Consider the following 9,175-nt stretch of genomic DNA (forward strand, 5'->3'; position numbering starts at 1 on the left):
AACGGCGACACCCAAAGATTCCAAAGTATCTCCAACAAAACAGCTCTAACCAGGGCTACATCTGCAAGACTCGTTCTCAAAGACTTTGAGGCTCTCACCAGGACAGAGATCAGCATCCTAACCCTACAACCCAGATACGCACGTGTTGCTATAGAGCCCTCTTCAGCCTACTGCGTCATCTTGTGAACCACTTGGTTTAGACCTCTCGGTTTTAAGTTCTGCTTGGACACAATTGCACCAGGGTCTTGGCTTAGGCTTAGATAAGCAGTCGAGCTTTTGGTCTTTTTCAAAGACGTTACAAATCCAACTTGGATCTACGGTGTGAGAAATGTTCTGCTGGACGGTACACCTGGATGGAGAACCAGACATGCGCGGCTGCGGTTATGCTGCCGTTGCTGTGGGCCAAAAGGTGTACATCTTTGGAGGTGTTAGAAAGCTCTGTGGCAACGTGGGTGTGAATGTTTTCAACACAGTGTCTTTACGCTGGATGAAGTTAAGAGGAGAACGTCACCTTGAGGTTTTTTCCTGGCACGAGTTCCACACAGCTGTGCTGATAGAAGATATCATCTACATCTGGGGAGGCAATGAGCTTTATGCATTAGATGTCGACACTCACAGATGTTTCAAACCCAAGGTTTCTGGGTTTGTTCCAGAGGGGAGGTTGGATCACTCAGCCTGTGTCTTGGGGAAGGTTATGTATGTCTATGGAGGACAGTTCCCTGGAGGATACAGATCCCTGCCTAGACTCATTAATGAAATCTACAAGCTGGACACCACCACGATGGTCTGGACTTTAATCAACACCAGAGGCACACCAGCATCTGTTTCAGCATGTCACTCTGCCACCATCATTGGGACAAAGATGTATGTATTTGGGGGCCTAGGGTTCCAGCGGGACAACAACAAAATCAGAGTGTTTGATACAGAGACCGACTGCTGGCTGAGCACGCCTTCTTCTGCACAGCTTCTTCTAAAAGGACACAAACATCATACAGCCGTTTCCTACAACGGTGAGCTGTACATATACGTAAACGGAGGCGTCGACATTAAGCAGACCTTCCATGACGTGTGGAGATTCAACCCAGAGACCTTCTCCTGGAAGAAGGTTGAGCCCAAGGGAAACGGCCCGTTTCATGGCCTGTCTGAAAGGTCCGATTCTCAGTTTTATATAATGTGTTCATATAATTAATGCATAAATGTTCATTTCTACTGTGCTTGGTACTGAGAGGAGGACAGAACTAAGGGCCAATACTGAATGGTCTATTATTGTAAGTTACAGATGTTGACATTCCACGGCTATCTTATAGTGTCTCCAGCCCTTGGAGGCACAGCTCTCTGCTCCCACTGAAGTCTCAAATACGCTCTAATCTATTACATTTAGTACCTATTACTCGTATCCTAATACTTTTGAGTACTTCCTAAGCCCTGCCTCCTGCTTAACTGTTTCTCCTTCTCATGTTGCTGTATATATATCAATGTAAAGTATTTGTACTTCAGAAAATGATTCAGGTAAAGCTGGACATTGGCTCCTTGGTACCAAGTAAAATATGACGGAGATCTCCGACTGTGTCTGTGTCTATCTTATTCCAATGTGTGATCTGAAGCCCTGAGGTGATGTGCCAAATGATAGTTTTATGATTACACTCTATCATTTCACTGGTCCTAATCGAGCTCGGATGCCAGAGCTGTTCCAAGAAGAGTAAAGAAGGAAGACGCCGCTGGAAAAGTCTGCAGCCAGGACCCGGATCCTGAAAAAATCCTGGAGCGTTGAATTCGCCTCCAGGCCGGTGGTCATCTCGTCTTATCATCTGCTCTTCAAGGAACGGCCGACGGCATTTGAACGCTGATCACACAACTATAAGATAGCACGTAAGTGAGACACAAAAGTTGTCTATCTGCGTGCATAGACATTGTTTATCTGCGTGCATAAACATAAACCTAAGCACTGTAGGCAGTGAAAGCTTAGGGTATGTTGCTATGTTTTAGAAGCAACAAGAGTGATTTATTTCCTGCAAATTGTATACTGTAGTGTGTATGAAATCACAGATATTGACGGACGCGCGTCATCACTATGTGTATCCAAAACGCGATCTGAGTGAATTATCCGGGTCTAACAATTTTCTCTCCGCGGTCATCACTATGTGTGAGCCGTGAGCACTTTTCGGGATCTATCAGCTAGAGATAACCCACATCTAAACTTGGGTGTCTCGATGAGAAATCCGTTGGGACGTGGTGAAACTGAATGTGTTTATATTGTATGTTTGTGCTTAATATTACTAAAAGATCCTCACTACCGTGAGCACCTTTCCGGAGAAATCCGTTGGAACGTGGTGATACTGTGATATTAAGATGTGTTATTAAGGAATGTGTGAAGTGGGATTCAAACAGTATACAGCAGTGTAAATAACGCTCGAAATAAGTATGAATGATAATCACGGTGGTTGAGAGACGAGTGTGTCTCTTTCCCCCCCCTCAGGAGCCTTGCGTGTTTGAGGTCTGTTTGGGACAGTCGCGTGGACTGGTGATTTCTGTATGAATCTATGAATGAGAGTACAGTGAATGTGTGTGGGGATCCCCAGGGAATATGTGTATGTTCCTGTAGAAGCCTATGAGAGAGAGCAGACAAAGTGTCGTGACTGTGAAGAACGAATGAGATTTTCAGTGTCTGTGTATGTCCTCACGAGTATAGGAATACAAGTGAATGTGTGTGTGTGTGTGAGGGCTGCATGTGTGTGCAGAGAGAGAGAGATAGCGACTGCTTGAGAGAAAGCTGTGTGTGTGAAAAGTAACTGAGTACATTTACTCAGATACTGTACTCAAACGTGCTGTGTGGGGGACTGTGTGGGAGTGCGCGCGGGTGTGCAAGATGGACGTGAGAGAGAACGAAAGAGAGTGGGGTGCTAAGTCAAAAGGGAGGAGAGGCCCCGCTAGGCCCCCGCGAGAGCGAGTATGTTATCGGTGTGGCCATAGCGGCCATTTCATAGCAGATTGTAAATCGAGCACTACGGTTGATGGATGGGACGAGGAAAGACATAAAAAGAGAAAGACACGTAAACCTAAAAGCAGAATGGAGAAAGATGATACATGGCAGGACCTTGGTTTTATTGGTACAGAAACCCTTATATATATATATATATATATGATGAGGGCACACATTTTGCACACATTTGGTATTAATTAGCTACGATGTCTAAGCCCCTTGCCTGTTTACAGTAGCCAGTCTACAGCAAAGTTTTATGCATGAATAAAAGCCCCAAATCGTATTACATTCATAATTAGACTTCCCAGGGAGCAGTGTTGTTGGAAAATAGATATAAATATACAAGGCACACATATATCTATTTCTTTTTTTTAATCTGTGGAATTTTAAGTAGACAACAGCAAATGGATACTGGTCTTATCTTTAGGCATTAATAGTAAGGACCAACCAGATCTGCTACGTAATAAACCATTCTCAAGAGTGTGAGGGTGTGGTTAGGGGGTTAGGCTCCCCGATCCTTGCCCTTAACAGGCGGCAGCGGGGTCGCAAGGCTCCCAGAGCACGTTAAATACCTCTTATAGTGCTGGGGAGTGACTGAATGGCCCCCGTGTTCTGTCAAGGATGAATAACATCCTGTCTGTGTAAACAACCGTCTAGTCTGCGTGGGTGTCGCACATGGCAACATTTTGAAAGTCACAGCGTTGCTTGGTGTCACCTGTGGGTTTTTGTAAATGTTGTGATGTGTCAGGCACTGCGTGGTAGGTGGACGACAGTCCACACCTAGCAGAGGGTGCAGTCTTGCGGGACAACCTCTGTGAAAAGGCAAGGCTGGTGAAAACGGTTAAAATTCTGGTTCCCGTAGCCAAGCGGGGCCAGGACAAGACCGTCGGTTTCCTGCCTGGGGCGCCAACCACGCCGACAGGTAAGGGGTCGCTATCGACTGGGTCACCGGCCGGTCGGGTCACAGGTGACATTAAGACCATGCGATGCCTTTGGAAGGTATGCTTGGCCGTCGTGCTCGGCTCAATGTACAGTCAGGCCATCACAAGCTCAAAGCGACCGCCGCTTGTGCAACAGTTACTAAGCGAGTGATGCTCCTGTGATCGGTGGGCTTTGAAAAGAAGACGCCGGGAAGCAGGAGACTTGAATTCTCTATCCAGGGTGACCTGGGTGTAGACCTCAAGTGGAAAGGGGTCTAGCCTAGGACTGCGTCCCGGTGCAGGAGGCACAGGAGTGGGGAGGTCCGAAAGACTTAAGCGGAAAGTAACTGAGTACATTTACTCAAGTACTGTACTTAAGTATCACATACATGGGTGGGGAAGAAGTGACAGAATGGTGACTGAGCAAATGAGTAGGTTAGGGGGTTAGGCTCCCCAATCCCTGCTCATAACAGGCGGCAGCGGGGTCGCAAGGCTCCCAGAGCACGTTAAAGACCTCATATAGTGCTGGGGAGTGACTGAAAGGCCCCCGTGTTCTGTCAAGGATGAATTAACATCCTAGCTGTGTAAACAACCGTCTAGTCTGCGTGGGTGTCGCACATGGCAACATTTTGAAAGTCACAGCGTTGAAGTGTCACCTGTGGGTTTTGTAAATGTTGTGATGTGTCAGGCACTGCGTGGTAGGTGGACGACAGTCCACACCTAGCAGAGGGTGCAGTCTTGCGGGACAACCTCTGTGAAAAGGCAAGGCTGGTGAAAACGGTTAATATTCTGGTTCCCGTAGCCAAGCGGGGCCAGGACAAGACCGTCGGTTTCCTGCCTGAGGCGCCAACCACGCCGACAGGTAAGGGGTCGCTATCGACTGGGTCACCGGCCGGTCGGGTCACAGGTGACATTAAGACCATGCGATGCCTTTGAAAGGTATGCTTGGCCGTCGTGCTCGGCTCAATGTACAGTCAGGCCATCACAAGCTCAAAGCGACCGCCGCTTGTGCAACAGTTATGTAAGCGAGTGATGCTCCTGTGATCGGTGGGCTTTGAAAAGAAGACGCCGGGAAGCAGGAGACTTGAATTCTCTATCCAGGGTGACCTGGGTGTAGACCTCAAGTGGAAAGGGGTCTAGCCTAGGACTGCGTCCCGGTGCAGGAGGCACAGGAGTGGGGAGGTCCGAAAGACTTAAGCGAACTCCCAGAGAGTAAAAGTATTTTTGTGGTCAGTATGAATGAGTTACAGCGAACAGTTGAAATGAGTGTATGTTGGAAAGTAATTGAGTACATTTACTCAAGTACTGTACTTAAATGCCAACCAATAGGGTTGCTGTGTGGTACTGTGTGTGTGGGTGTTTAGAGGAGTCTGTGTGCACGTGTGTATGTGCACGTGTGTGTGCGGGCTGTGTGCTAACAGAGCGAGACAGAAAGACAGTGATGAAGTAAAAAAAAAAAAAAAAACATCACAAAAGGCCATAAGTTCTAGTGATATTTAGGAGCCCTTATCAGTGAAGTTTGTGCAGTTAAAGCTATTAACCAGCTCCCATATAAGGCCCACTTTTCTGTTACAAGCCCTTTGTCTAAACTCAAGTGTTAAAGATGTGTTATGACTTCTGTTCTGTTGCGGTGACATTACATTGAATTAAGGCCTGTGGGTGGTTTACTCTGGAAGAGTGATCAAAGTAACATGGGCCTTTGCTTAATGATATTGAGCTCATTGCGGTAGAATATGAAGTTTTTTAGTAAATTAGCGAAGCGAAGTGAACCTTAAATATTAAGAGGGATTAGTTCCAAGTACCCCAAGCTAGGAATGTGCACTGCAGGGTCAAGGGGCATTACTGTCCAGAGAAGAAGCGTAGAGGTTTGTGTGTCGTGTCCTGGAGTGTGGGTTGAGTTTGCAAGCTACTGCAGGGCTGCAAGTCTGAATCCGCTGTGCCATGGAGTGGCTCACAAACTTTAAGTTTATTAAAACTGTATTCAATCAATATTTTTGTTTTGATTAAAATTGAGTCAAATGGCAGGCAGTTCTATTTTTGAAAGTGACATTTGTGTCGTAACTAGCAATGGAAATCTTTTTCCAAAAGATGACAGATCTACAAGCTGTAGAGCAGTTGTTGATTTTAAGAAATACTCAATAATGAAAAGTACCTTAAGTATTAGTTGAAGACTTATTTGAAGTCAAGGCTGTGTCCAAGCCCTTTAGTTACAGAACACTTAAAGGGCAAAGGTTGTTTTCTTCATGTAGATAGGGACTAAACCCTGGTTCTTTTCTGTTTTTGTTGTTGATTCCACAAAGTCATGATTAAGAAAAAGGTGTCTTTCTGTATTCATTCACTACTATGAAATCCCCCGTTGTTGTTATTTTTGTTAAAAGATTAGTGACACTTCGTCCAAGTTTGAGAATTAGTAATATTCATAGGTTTGGCCCTTTCCCTCTTCACAAGTAAGAAGCTGCCATGTTTCTAAAAGCATTTAGTCACTTTGACTGAAAAGTATTTCTACTCAAGTGAGGAGTATATCATGTGAAGGCATTCTAATCTCAGCCTGCAAGCTGTTATGACGAGAGCAGTGACTCCCACGTTCCAAGCCCATGGGAATGCTTATAAAAAAAAAAAATAGTAAAGGAAGCGAGTTCAGTTCTCATGGAACTTATCTTTCATTTGTTGTGTCTTGATACTAGTGTGCCACAGGCCCCATTTCTCACTTAGTTTTGTTTTTGTAGATGATTTGTTATCCCCCAATTTCTCACTTTGAAAAATCGTGTCTTCTCCTCTATATTTGAAGTTTACAAGCAGTGTTCTAAGTAAAGTTGTGAATTATTATAAGTAGCGCTGTTTTTAAGTAATTAATTGTATATTGAATCATGACCATAAGTTATGGCCATGGTTCAAACAGGAGGGAGTGACACTGAGTTAAGAAGTATTAATAGTAGTATTAATAGTAATTAAAGACACATTCACAACATATTCAAACTTACATTTTTTAAAATTCTGGTAAAAGCCATACACTGTAAAAATGAATTTGAAGACGTTACAAAGGTCAAAAGAACTAGTAAGCTGCCAAGATTTTATCTCTTCCACAGGAACGATGGGACTGCTTATGGTGATGCTGACCAGGTCATCAAGTGTGAACTGAACTCTCCGTGCTAGGAGGGTCCATGCCCGGGTCACGTCAACATGCCAACTGCTGTGAGATGCAGTCCCTGGTCAACATGTCACCTGATGTGAGGCGTGTGGTTGTCCAATCCACACAAAAACATTCGCAAGTTGGTGCAAACATCATCGAACATTACGTAAGAAGGTGAAGAAGGCCGGCTTGTGGGGTGGAGTCTCACATATAGAGTGAGATTAGGCCCTAACCGGTGAAGAATCCACTTAGAATAGTACCCCCCCCTCACCTGATTACACTTAAAAGGACGATGCACCACACTTGTTTTTATTTTTATATTTTCCTATCTATGTTATTGTATATTTTTCTATGTATCTTTTGTCTCTATTATTAAAGTTAAGCAGGGGAAGGCTAAAGCTAAGATAATTATGATTGTTATGTTGCAGCGATATATGTCTACATCATGCATTTCCTGTTCCAGTTAACTGATAGTAAGTAAGTAGCGCGAATCCAAACAGTGAGTGAGCCTTGGGTCAAGCTATTTGCCGTGCAAAACGTATGATCAGTTTTAAGCACATAAATAAGAGCTTTTATGTCACTCTGAAGCGGACTAAGTATGAAGTGTGATAAATGTAATATCATGGAGCGAGATGGAAAATGCCAACTGGTGTGAATGTGTTAGTGTGGAATGAGGGCGCATTTAAGACAACCTCCGAAGGGAGGGGCGGGATAACCGACCAAACGGTCATCATCTCGGCTAAGCCACACCCTAACATGCCATCAAACCCTCTCCGAAGCCACATACTAATGATGCCATCAAAACACCGTGACCCCACTGGGGATCCAGTGGTCCTGGTGAGAAGTACTTTTCGAACAAGTACCTGTTGTGTTTACATTTCAGATGACATTAATGCTAAAGAGGCCAATAACGCGATGTCCAATCTACGTGCCCTTCAGAAAGCTATGAATGGTAACATCACCATAAGGGGTGGTTTTTCTTGGTTAATGGGAGGGGGTTGGATTCAAGCTCTGTGCAAATTTGAAACAATGGTACTCTGTGCTTTGGTGCTGTTTCGCGTGTTATCGGTCTGTGTGATCCTGAAACGCATGGTTGCGGACGTTCGCCTTTATGATGAGAATGACACAGACATCTAAGTGCTCTGTTAATATTTGAAAATGAATTGTCAGTTCATAATGGTCAAATTAATGATACAAACGGTTGAAGGTTATTAAGTGTTACAACCACTGCTCACAAGAAAGCCACCCATTTTGAGAGTGATAATGTCCTTTTTCCTATCCGTGGGTTTTTTCAGCATTATCTACAATCGTTTATATCATTATTGATCAGGATCAATTGACATTCTAATAGTCTCATCATGTGCCCTGATAACAGCTTTGTGCTATGCTCTGTATGACAAAGTGCGACAAGCGGATAGCTTAAGTACCAAGGCCACTGAAAGCGAAAGAGGCAAGTGATTAATGAAATCCTGATATGATGTCCATTTTGAAAATGTGAAAACAAGAAGAATATGTATATTAATTATTGATCAAAAGGAGGGAAATGAAAGGTCCGATTCTCAGTTTTATATAATGTGTTCATATAATTAATGCATAAATGTTCATTTCTACTGTGCTTGGTACTGAGAGGAGGACAGAACTAAGGGCCAATACTGAATGGTCTATTATTGTAAGTTACAGATGTTGACATTCCACGGCTATCTTATAGTGTCTCCAGCCCTTGGAGGCACAGCTCTCTGCTCCCACTGAAGTCTCAAATACGCTCTAATCTATTACATTTAGTACCTATTACTCGTATCCTAATACTTTTGAGTACTTCCTAAGCCCTGCCTCCTGCTTAACTGTTTCTCCTTCTCATGTTGCTGTATATATATCAATGTAAAGTATTTGTACTTCAGAAAATGATTCAGGTAAAGCTGGACATTGGCTCCTTGGTACCAAGTAAAATATGACGGAGATCTCCGACTGTGTCTGTGTCTATCTTATTCCAATGTGTGATCTGAAGCCCTGAGGTGATGTGCCAAATGATAGTTTTATGATTACACTCTATCACTGTCTCACATGTGCGGCTGCATGGTGGGAGATCGAACCGTCCTGATAGGACCTAATGACCTGTATGTCTTAGACTTAAGTCCTAGTTTGAAG

At 44.1% G+C, this 9,175-nt stretch overlaps 1 protein-coding gene across 2 annotated transcripts in view; it reads right to left on the reverse strand.

Annotated features, from left to right (window-relative positions):
* Positions 1–9,175, reverse strand: part of myo1eb (myosin IEb) — a 54,960-nt gene that overhangs the window by 7,685 nt on the left and 38,100 nt on the right. The window lies entirely within an intron of this gene.

The sequence above is a fragment of the Gymnoscopelus microlampas genome (assembly GCF_963454915.1).
Source record: "Gymnoscopelus microlampas genome assembly, chromosome: 3".
Classification (NCBI taxonomy): domain Eukaryota; kingdom Metazoa; phylum Chordata; class Actinopteri; order Myctophiformes; family Myctophidae; genus Gymnoscopelus; species Gymnoscopelus microlampas.